Source organism: Etheostoma spectabile, unplaced genomic scaffold (assembly GCF_008692095.1).
Source record: "Etheostoma spectabile isolate EspeVRDwgs_2016 unplaced genomic scaffold, UIUC_Espe_1.0 scaffold270, whole genome shotgun sequence".
NCBI lineage: Eukaryota > Metazoa > Chordata > Actinopteri > Perciformes > Percidae > Etheostoma > Etheostoma spectabile.
The window spans coordinates 406,325-415,758 of NW_022605574.1; the positions used below are offsets into that span (position 1 = coordinate 406,325).

The 9,434-nt window shown below is 39.8% G+C and overlaps 1 protein-coding gene across 1 annotated transcript in view; it reads right to left on the reverse strand.

Annotated features, from left to right (window-relative positions):
• Window positions 1-9,434, reverse strand: part of LOC116685771 (multiple epidermal growth factor-like domains protein 11) — a 166,581-nt gene that overhangs the window by 124,737 nt on the left and 32,410 nt on the right. The window contains 1 exon segment of the mRNA XM_032510698.1: window positions 3,353-3,457. The gene's annotated coding sequence lies outside the window, so the exon portion shown is untranslated.

The window sequence follows — 9,434 nt, forward strand, 5'->3', positions numbered from 1 at the left end:
GTCCTCAGGTCTCTGCAGGGTAAATCCAGACAGCTAGCTAGACTATCTGTCCAATTGTTTTCTGTTCCAGGACTAAAACTACTTTTTCCGGAGCTTAGTGCTGCCCAAGACGATTGTGATTGGTTTAAAGAAATGCCAAAAAACCAGAGCACGTTTTTCTCCCATCCGGGAATGCTGTGTGGACTAGCCAGACCAGAGTCTAGGGGTTGTGTCAACAGCAGCAAACAGAGAAACACCGATACAGACGCCGAACGTTTTGCCGCCTGATTGGTTCACGATAGAGTATACATGCTGCCTCCTGTTTACCCCGGCACATGTGTGCCAAGTATACGAGAATGTTGATGAGATATGCAGTTTGGGAGATCAGTATAATCATTAAAGGTGCCCTGCTACACGTATTTCATTACTTTGTGGTATTGTCTGAAGTTCTACCATGGACCCTACAATTTTTGTGGAAAAAAAATTGCCTTGGTTACCTTGTTTCAAATACTAGAAATATATACTGTATGGGTAGATATGTGAAATACGCCTATGTCACATATCTTTTAAATAATATTTCAAATGGTTTTATTTTTATGCACCAAACACCACACCCTGATTTTGAATCAGATGTTGTTTCACGTATCATTCCTACAACAAAACCACTACCAAAATTCAAGACCCAAACTACTCATACGCCACGTTTTTTTTGGGTTTTTTTGAGGAATGCTTCCTCTTTAATCAGGAAAACAATGGAGACCACAAACTACAAGTGATGTCTCTGATAACAGTATACCAATCGGTGCTGCCTACACCGTGTTATAATCCTGCTAGAGTTTGCACCCAGCAGACTTAAACAGGGCAAGCTTTAAATGTGTTTTTAGCCTCTTAACATGTTCAAAATGTCATTAAAAGTGCTTACCCATGTGAAGTGATTCCTTCTGAGTGAACACAGTGAATCTGACTGCTGTAGATGTGAAAGAAATGTATGAAAGTTGTGTTAATTCAGCTGTGTTTAGTTCTGGTGTTGAGACGAGTTAGAGAGCTTAGGGACCGTCTACAAACTACAACACAGAAAAGAGATAAAACTTAAATATGTAGGCTCAACTTTATGATTAAATAAGGTAGTGTCTCCAGATTTACCTCAATTATAACTTGCCTCCTGCTAGTTGTACTACAGAACTTACTTTCAAATATAAGCATATGCTTATTTTTCTTTTTTAATATGTTTGTATCTCTTTTCGGTGTTGTAGTTTGTAGACAACACAGGAACTAAACACAGCTGAATTACTTCATGCATTTCTTTCAAATCTACAGCAGTCAGATTCACTGTGCTCACTCAAAAGAAATCACTTCACTTTTAACGACATTTTGAACATGTTAAGTGGCTAAAAACACATTTAAAACTTGCCCTGTTTAAGCCTGTTGGGTGCTAACTCTAGCAGGAGGATAACACGATGTAGGCAGACTTCCACATTTTCAAACAACAGAGCTACGTGTTGAAATCAACCGGAATCCTCCTTTAACAAAAGGATTTAGCATGTAGAAAGAACACATATTTGGACAAATGTTGAAGTTAGTTGGGCAGGGGGTGTTAAGCAGTATGGAAGGAAACAATATATAATCTTACTGTAATTTACAAGAGTGGCACAGAACAGACTCTTGCTATAAATAAACCGAGATAAAAATGGATGCGAGCTGCAATTTCAAAAATGTCACTGTCACTGTCGGTGGCCAATGTCATAATACGAAAAGCAAAAGGGAAAGCAATGCAACTAGAGTGTAAATATGAAGATTTTCTGAAATTCCGACCGAGTTCACCAGGCAATAAAACTTCTGCTTGGGGGGGGGGGGAGAGATCCACTGTTATTTTCTGCGGCGCAAAGTGACGGCGGCTGAATGCACGTCAGGAGAAAAAGAGCGAGCGTTGTGAAAAAGTTGAAACCTCTGGTACTTTATACAAGATGAAATAGCAGGACACGCATGCACTGCTGAGAATGCCAATCAGCGTCTCTACAAGCAACGACTCAATGTGGGGTTGTGTGCCTGACATAACCAATCTTGTTTTCCACAGAAATTCCTCACTGCTTTACATAAAGGTTAGATACAACAGTAAAGGCAGCAGCCAGCGGGGAGTCATCACTCCTTTCCCAAGCTGTCATTTTCTTTTGCTGAAATAGGAGAAGAAAAAAAATCTCAGTGCAAAACAATTTAAGGAAGCACTGATTTTTAGCTGCATAGATATTATTATTGTTATCATGTATCCCCATGGTTGCATCTCTGATGCAACCATGGGGAGAATTGCAGGCAATGTAGATAGAAATTACGGATACGGATCCTTTTCAAATCCTTTTTTCTTTTTCTTTTTTTCTTCTCACGCTGGTCTGAATTCCAAACATCCTGATATCCTTATGGGACAAATATCTCCATTGAGGCACCTTTATTTTCAAAATGTTTATGCAATTTATGTTTCTGGGGAGTGTTGTAGGTGGTGGACGGCAGCTGTGGGCATGACAGTGACATCCTGAAAGCCTCGAGAAGGGACCCTTTCCTCAGGCCATGACCATTTCAGAGGCGCACACCCACTGACAGCCCTGGAAAATCATGGTGATGGTGAATAAACCCCTGAGTGACACAGGTGGTACGAGCCAAATTCTCCCGCCCACGCTGTCCCGTAAAAGGAATGGCATTGTGATGTTCATTTGTGGGCAACTGCTGAAGTGTTCTCATTAGGTTTAATAGGAGTGGAGGCCACCAGGAGACACTGAGAAGTCAGGCAAGATGGATGTTTTTTTGTGGTTTTCTCATAGGTGTCTGCTATGTGCAGCCAGACGGGCGGCAGACAGTGCATCAGCCTCTGTGAGATGAATTGATAGGGACAATAAGTCAAGTCTGACGTAAACAACCCCATCGCTGACATGTGACATAGAGGATAATAATTACATGGTAAAGTGAGAGAGACAGTTGAGCTTGGGATAGGTTAAAGGCAAAAACCCATTCTCAATGGAATTTTAATTTAAGAAGACATTTTATCAAATTGTTCATTCATTCATTTTTGCCAACCTCATTTTTAGAATTCAAGTTGGGAAGATGCTACCAAGTTTTTTTCTTCATTTGTTAAATCCAAAAAAATGAATTCCACATGTGTGTTGTTGCATTTTGAGAGACTTAACTACTATAACAAAATGCTAATGTTATTTTTTGTTGTTAAAGTGGATTTTGACAACGGTATCGATACCCAGCCCTATCCTGAGGATTAGAGAAAAATACTTTTATATTTTTGTGAAAGCCAGTTCAAACCAAGGAGCATGTCCAGGGAATAATGTTAGACAGGAAGCAAAAATGTCACCTGGAGACACAAACTGCAGCTTACCTTGAGCAAAGGAGTGTGTGATGAATGGTAATCTGTTGTGGAACTGAACTCTGTTGCAACAAAAAGACCCCCAGTGGACGAGGATGGGGCTGGACCTCAGGACGCCTGTGTGGAACACAGGGGGAAAAACACTAAGAACAAATAAATAGTATTACCACAAACACACACACACACACACACACGCACACGCACACACACACACACACACGCACACTCACGCACAATTTGGGTCCAGTCAGATGTTAAGAAGACGACTCTAAATGTCTGAGTCCTCTTTGATGGTTTTAAGTTAAAGTCTTCTTTATAAACCTGTTTTTACAGGTATGCTCATTGTCCCCAAATTTCTTTATAAACAAGATAAAACAGCCATATGCCTTAGACCAAAATAGAGTCATTGATAAAATATATCAGACTTCTACACAAATATTTTCCCACGTAAGATGGTTTTTTTTTGTTATGCACATGGAGAACCAAACACTGTATTACGGTTCAACCAGGCTGAAAAGGCAGAAAGTTCCCTCTGAGAAACCGTGGAATAAGAAGAGAAGAAATCAGCAGTCATTGGTAAAATGTCAAAATGTGTGCAGATTAAAATAAGAACAGCTTCCTGTTTTGGTCTAGGCTAGTCTCTGCAGAGGGACCAAGGAAAAACACAACTCCTTGATATTAAGAGCCACGTCGCACCATTGGGCTTCAACAATGATCCAAGGTCACTTGGACTGGAAAATAAATTCAACATCCAAGTTCTAACAGTATTCTCCCCGGTCATCCAAAACAGTGGGGACACCCGCTAAATGGAAGTTTAAATCATTTCATTCTTCTATTTGAAACGTAAATAGTACATGTGGTGTCTGAATCATCCTGTTTTTATCTTTTCAAATAGTTCTTATTTAAGGAAAGAAGAACTTAGGCTGTAACTGGGGAATTACTAGAATTGTTGGGACTTTATCAATTACAGAGTGTGGTCTAGATCTACTCTATCTGATCTACTCCGTCTCAAGGTAACTCGTGATGATTTTATACTATAAATAAATTTAACTGACGATTATTTTCATTGTTATTTTCTGGATGAATGGATGAGATGTTGGTCTACAAAATGTCAGAAAATGATGAAAAATGTGGATCAGTGTTTCCCAAAAAGCCCAAGAGGATGTCCTCAAATGTCTTGTTTTGTCCACAACTCAAATATATTCAGTTTACTGTCACAGAGGAGAGAAGAGACTAGAACATATTCACATTTAAAAGGAACTTGAATTCATAAAAATGACCCAAGAAAAAAAAAAGATTGCAATAATTTTTGAGTTAACAACTAATCGATTGAATTGTTTAATCAAGCTCTACATAAACATTAAAAAGTAATTGAGCCCTAAACCAGAGACATTTGGAAAACACTTTTTTGGAAAACACCTGTTTTGACGCCAACGTTTCGCCGCCTGAACGTCTCGTTCTCTGAGACTAAGAAACTATTTACATTTAACAAGCAGAAATCAGAGATTTTTCCTTTTTTACCTTAAAGGAAATGACTTAAACTGATATTAAAAATACTCGGCAAACATATTAATGGTTGACAACTAAGCGATTATTCCATTAATCTTTGCAGCACAAAGAACTTCAATGAAACAGCTGATTCACAACTTTTAAAATTGTATACTGTATATATTCTTATCTTTTAAGGGATTCAGATAAGAGTTACATCTTGAAAACACAAGTAAGGACTTCTCCAGATATTCTCTCCCTCCCCTCCAATACTGTAGTTTGCCCCAAAACAATATTTTAATCATCACCTTGTAGTTAAATGGACTGGAGGACACTAAAACTGCAGAGAATTCACTTCCTTAAATTCATCCAATTCAGCACATACAGGTAGAAGCTTCTATGTGATGTTCCTTAGGATAACACCCAGAGATAATTCAGACCTATCAAACATTCAGTCGGCAGTGGGTTTACCTGAGCTCGGCCATATTTTATCGCCGCAGTTCATAAAAATTAGAAAAGTAGCATAAGAACCAAAGCACTACAGAGCTTTGCGTTCTATAATGTGTGTGTACAGTCTTTGTGAGTGTGTGTGTGTGTGTGTGTGTGTGTGTGTGTGTGTGTGTTCATTGGGCACTGTTTCTCATAAGCAGCAACTCACTGCGACAGAAAATCAATAAAAACACTGTTATTGTTAGTCAAACAATATTTCCCCGACCCTGATGAATGTCTCACTGTCAGAGCAGAGCAGAGCAGAGACAGCGCTGCCAAGATGCCGTACAGATACTGGTATTATGGCTTTATAGGGGAAGAGGATATAATGTAATATACAGCACTGGTAAAAGAAGAAAGATGTACTCTCGAGATGAAATAACCATATTAGAATTAAACGAACAGATCAGTGGTTTCTGATTGTACTAAATGCCCATTTCTTAGAGAAGAGTCATCGTATTTAATCTAGATAATCTCCTTTTTTCAAAAAAACAACCTGGAATCATACTGAATCTACAGCTTAAAGACATATGATCTCCCCACAATATCTAATCTTGAAATGCCTCTCGTTAACTAAATATATACAGAATTATCAAACTCTGGGACGTTCTTTTAGACTAATCCTCACCGTAATCTTGCCCCTTATGAGATTCCAAATCGGCCCATCTGAGCTTTCATTTTCTCAGAGAGCAGAGCAGGATACCCAGGACTCGGTTTACACCTATCACCAGTTCTAGCCACTGGGGGACCATAGGCAGGCTGGGGGGGTCATAATGTGACATTTTCATGCCATGGGACATTTAACGGGGTTAAACGACACAATTGTCCACATCGCTCTGGAGTTAACGGTTACTGGAAATGTTTGGATCACGTGAGCTGTGCCGCTGACACGGCTCCGTGTTAAAAATAGCTCTACATGTGAATTGACCCACAATACAAATACAGTTTGATTATACCTTTTAATGTAGTTGTATTATCGCTTAGAGAGAGAGAGAGAGCGAGCGAGAGAGAGAGAGAGCGAGAGAGAGAGGATTACATGCAGCAAAGGGCCGGGGTTTGAATAAAACCTGGGCCTTTGCTTGGTATTTTCTACAAAATGGCTAATGACTAAAAGGACAGAGAAAAATCGAGATGGTTCTGGGAGATCTGAATATGAACTTTAGCAAAACATGAAACACAAACCAGGTATTTAATGGTAATGAAAAAGGTAAACACATAGGTCCAATAGTAAGGATTCAATTCGCTAAATTCGATACAATCAAGTTACTTATTGCATGGCGCAATAGATATCTCCATTCCATGGGCTGCTTTTTTGTAATTAGCTACCAAATCCTTGTAAAGCCATCTAAAGACACTAACATGTGACTCAAGTCTTCATTGACCAGCGTGCTCCCCTGTGGCCGATGCTCCGCTCCACCATGATGGAGAGTTACAGTTTGCTGACAGGAGAAAGACACAAGTCGATCTCCTCAGTGGTCTCCCAGGACTCTTTGGTAATCTAAACCCAAAAATTGATGGCAAAGCAGCGGTTTGGTTTGCTGTAGCTGAACAGGCTAAAGGGTTACTCCTGTCAAACACACCCAAACATAGCCATATATATTATTGATAGAATGATAAAATGATATTGCTTGTATTTGCCAAGTACATTTAGACGTACAAGGAATGTATCCTCTGCATTAAGCCCATCCTTACTAATTAGGAGCAGTGGGCAGCCATAGTCTGGAGCAAAGGGACCAACTTTATAGTTGTAGCATTGCCAGACGTTTCTCCACGGCGCTGTGGAGTAATGTCTGGCTACACCTCAGATACAGTCTAGGATAGGAGAGGGAAAGAAAGGCACTGGGTTGTTTGTATTTCTCTAAAGCAATCGCAATCATCTTGGGCCGAGATAAGCTCTGGACGCAACGACAGTGGCTGTGTAACATGGATAGATAGATAGATAGATAGATAGATAGATAGATAGATAGATAGATAGATATAGAGAGATAGATACAGATAGATATATAGATAGAGAGATAGATAGATATACAGATAGATAGATAGATATAGAGAGATAGATAGAGATAGATAGACAGATATATATACAGATAGATAGATATAGAGAGATAGAGAGATAGATACAGATAGATATACAGATAGATAGATATATAGATAGATAGAGAATAGAGATAGATAGAGATAGATAGATAGATATTGATCCCAAGAAAAATGGGAAATTACGTTGTTACAGCAGCACATTTAAATCAGTCGCACAACACAAAATATAAATATAAATGAGATACTAGGAAAAATATACATACAATATACCTGAAATAATAATAGGAATAAAATAAAAGAACAAATATTTGAATACATACAGGATGGGAAAACCGAAATGTGCAAATGCTTAAATAATAATATGCTAATATGTGTGCTAATTGTAAATAAACCAATTGTGCAGGTTGCACTTCGTGCAGTAGTGTGTTGTCTACATACTGTAGTCTAGGAACTTTGTTTTGCTGGAACTCCCCGCAAAGTAAAACACCACATACATTATTAAATGAAGTTTACAATACAATAACGTGAGCTATTTAAATTGGCATGGTTAATTTGCTTCTACCAGTGTGTCACCGTGTGTACTTCGTCCACAGCAATCCCACCCATCGATCCCAAAAACGTACCAGTTAAAGACGAAAAGTCGTAAACATATTTTTTGTAAATCTTTACAATCGTTCCCTGACAGAACCAAGCAGGCCGGCCTTGTTGCGCCATCCACATTTTTATTAAAATGTGCCATTTTCAGCGTGTAGGTTGCTAGTTTGAAGTTTGTTGTTGTTTCCCAGAGGCGAATGGATTTTGAGAACGGCAACAAACAAAGAGCGGAAGGACAGGCAATTAACCTGGAAATGCACTTCTGTAGATCCAGACCCCCCAGCATTTAGTACTTGTCAAGTACCCAGTATCCTCTGTATTTAACCGTTCCATACTAATTAGGAGCAGTGGGCCGCCATAGTCTCGCAACCAGGGACCACCTACAGATGTAAAGCCAGTGGCTACGTCAAGAACACCAGCAGGAGTTAACAAGCATTTAGTCTGGATCGATGGAAGTACATTTACAGTATAAGTACTTTGCTTCAGCTTTATGTGTTTCAGCAACAGACTCCAACTATTTTATAAATTAATCAAATGGTTCGTCAAAGAATTACACTACCTCAAACATTTAACACATTTAAAGCACGCAAACTATGCTCATTTTCAAGTTCATAACTGTATTTTGAGGTTGTACCAGACTAGGTTTACATGGTTTCTCTTTCAAAAAACACCATATTTTTGTTGTACTGCACATTGCTGCAGATCCTCTTTTCACCATGTGTGTTTAGGTCTCTGTTTTAGCTCCAGAGTGAGACGTCTCACGTGTTTTAGCTCCAGAGTGAGACATCCCATTTCTATACTATCTTTGTTGGGAGTCCCCCATGCTCAGTAGCTCGGTAAGATCCCATCAGCTAGATAACTCTTTCTCCAACTTTGGTCAGTACAGTGGGCGGCTGTGGCTCAGTGGTAGAGCGGTTGCCTGCAAATTGGAAGGTTGGTGGTTCGATCCTCGCCCCTGCAGTCATTGTCGAAGTGTCCTTGGGCAAGACACTGAACCCCGAGTTGCCCCCGGTGCTGCGCATCGGAGTGTGAATGTGTATGAATGTTTATCTGATGAGCAGGTGGCACCTTGTACGGCAGCCCCGGCCACAGTGTACGAATGTGTGTGAATGGTGAATGTTTCCTGTAGATGTAAAAGCGCTTTGAGCAGTTGTTAAGACTGGAAAAGCGCTATATAAATACAGCACATTTACATTTACATTTACATTTACAAGGTAGGATTAGCTGGGAGTCTTCTTCTAGACCAGGGCCACTTGTGGAATACCTGCAGAACATGGACAGGAAGGTCAACTAGTGTGTGTTGCAGCAGTGTTTTGCCACTGAGAACGAGCTAGTGTGCTAGCGCTAGCATTCTATGCTTAGCCACCTCATCTCGGCTAGTGACGTAGAAAGCCGTGCAGACAAACAGCTCACCCGGAGACTGAAGTCAGGACAATCTGAAACCTGTATCTCCCTCAAAACAGCATGGATAGTTTTTTTTCCCCAA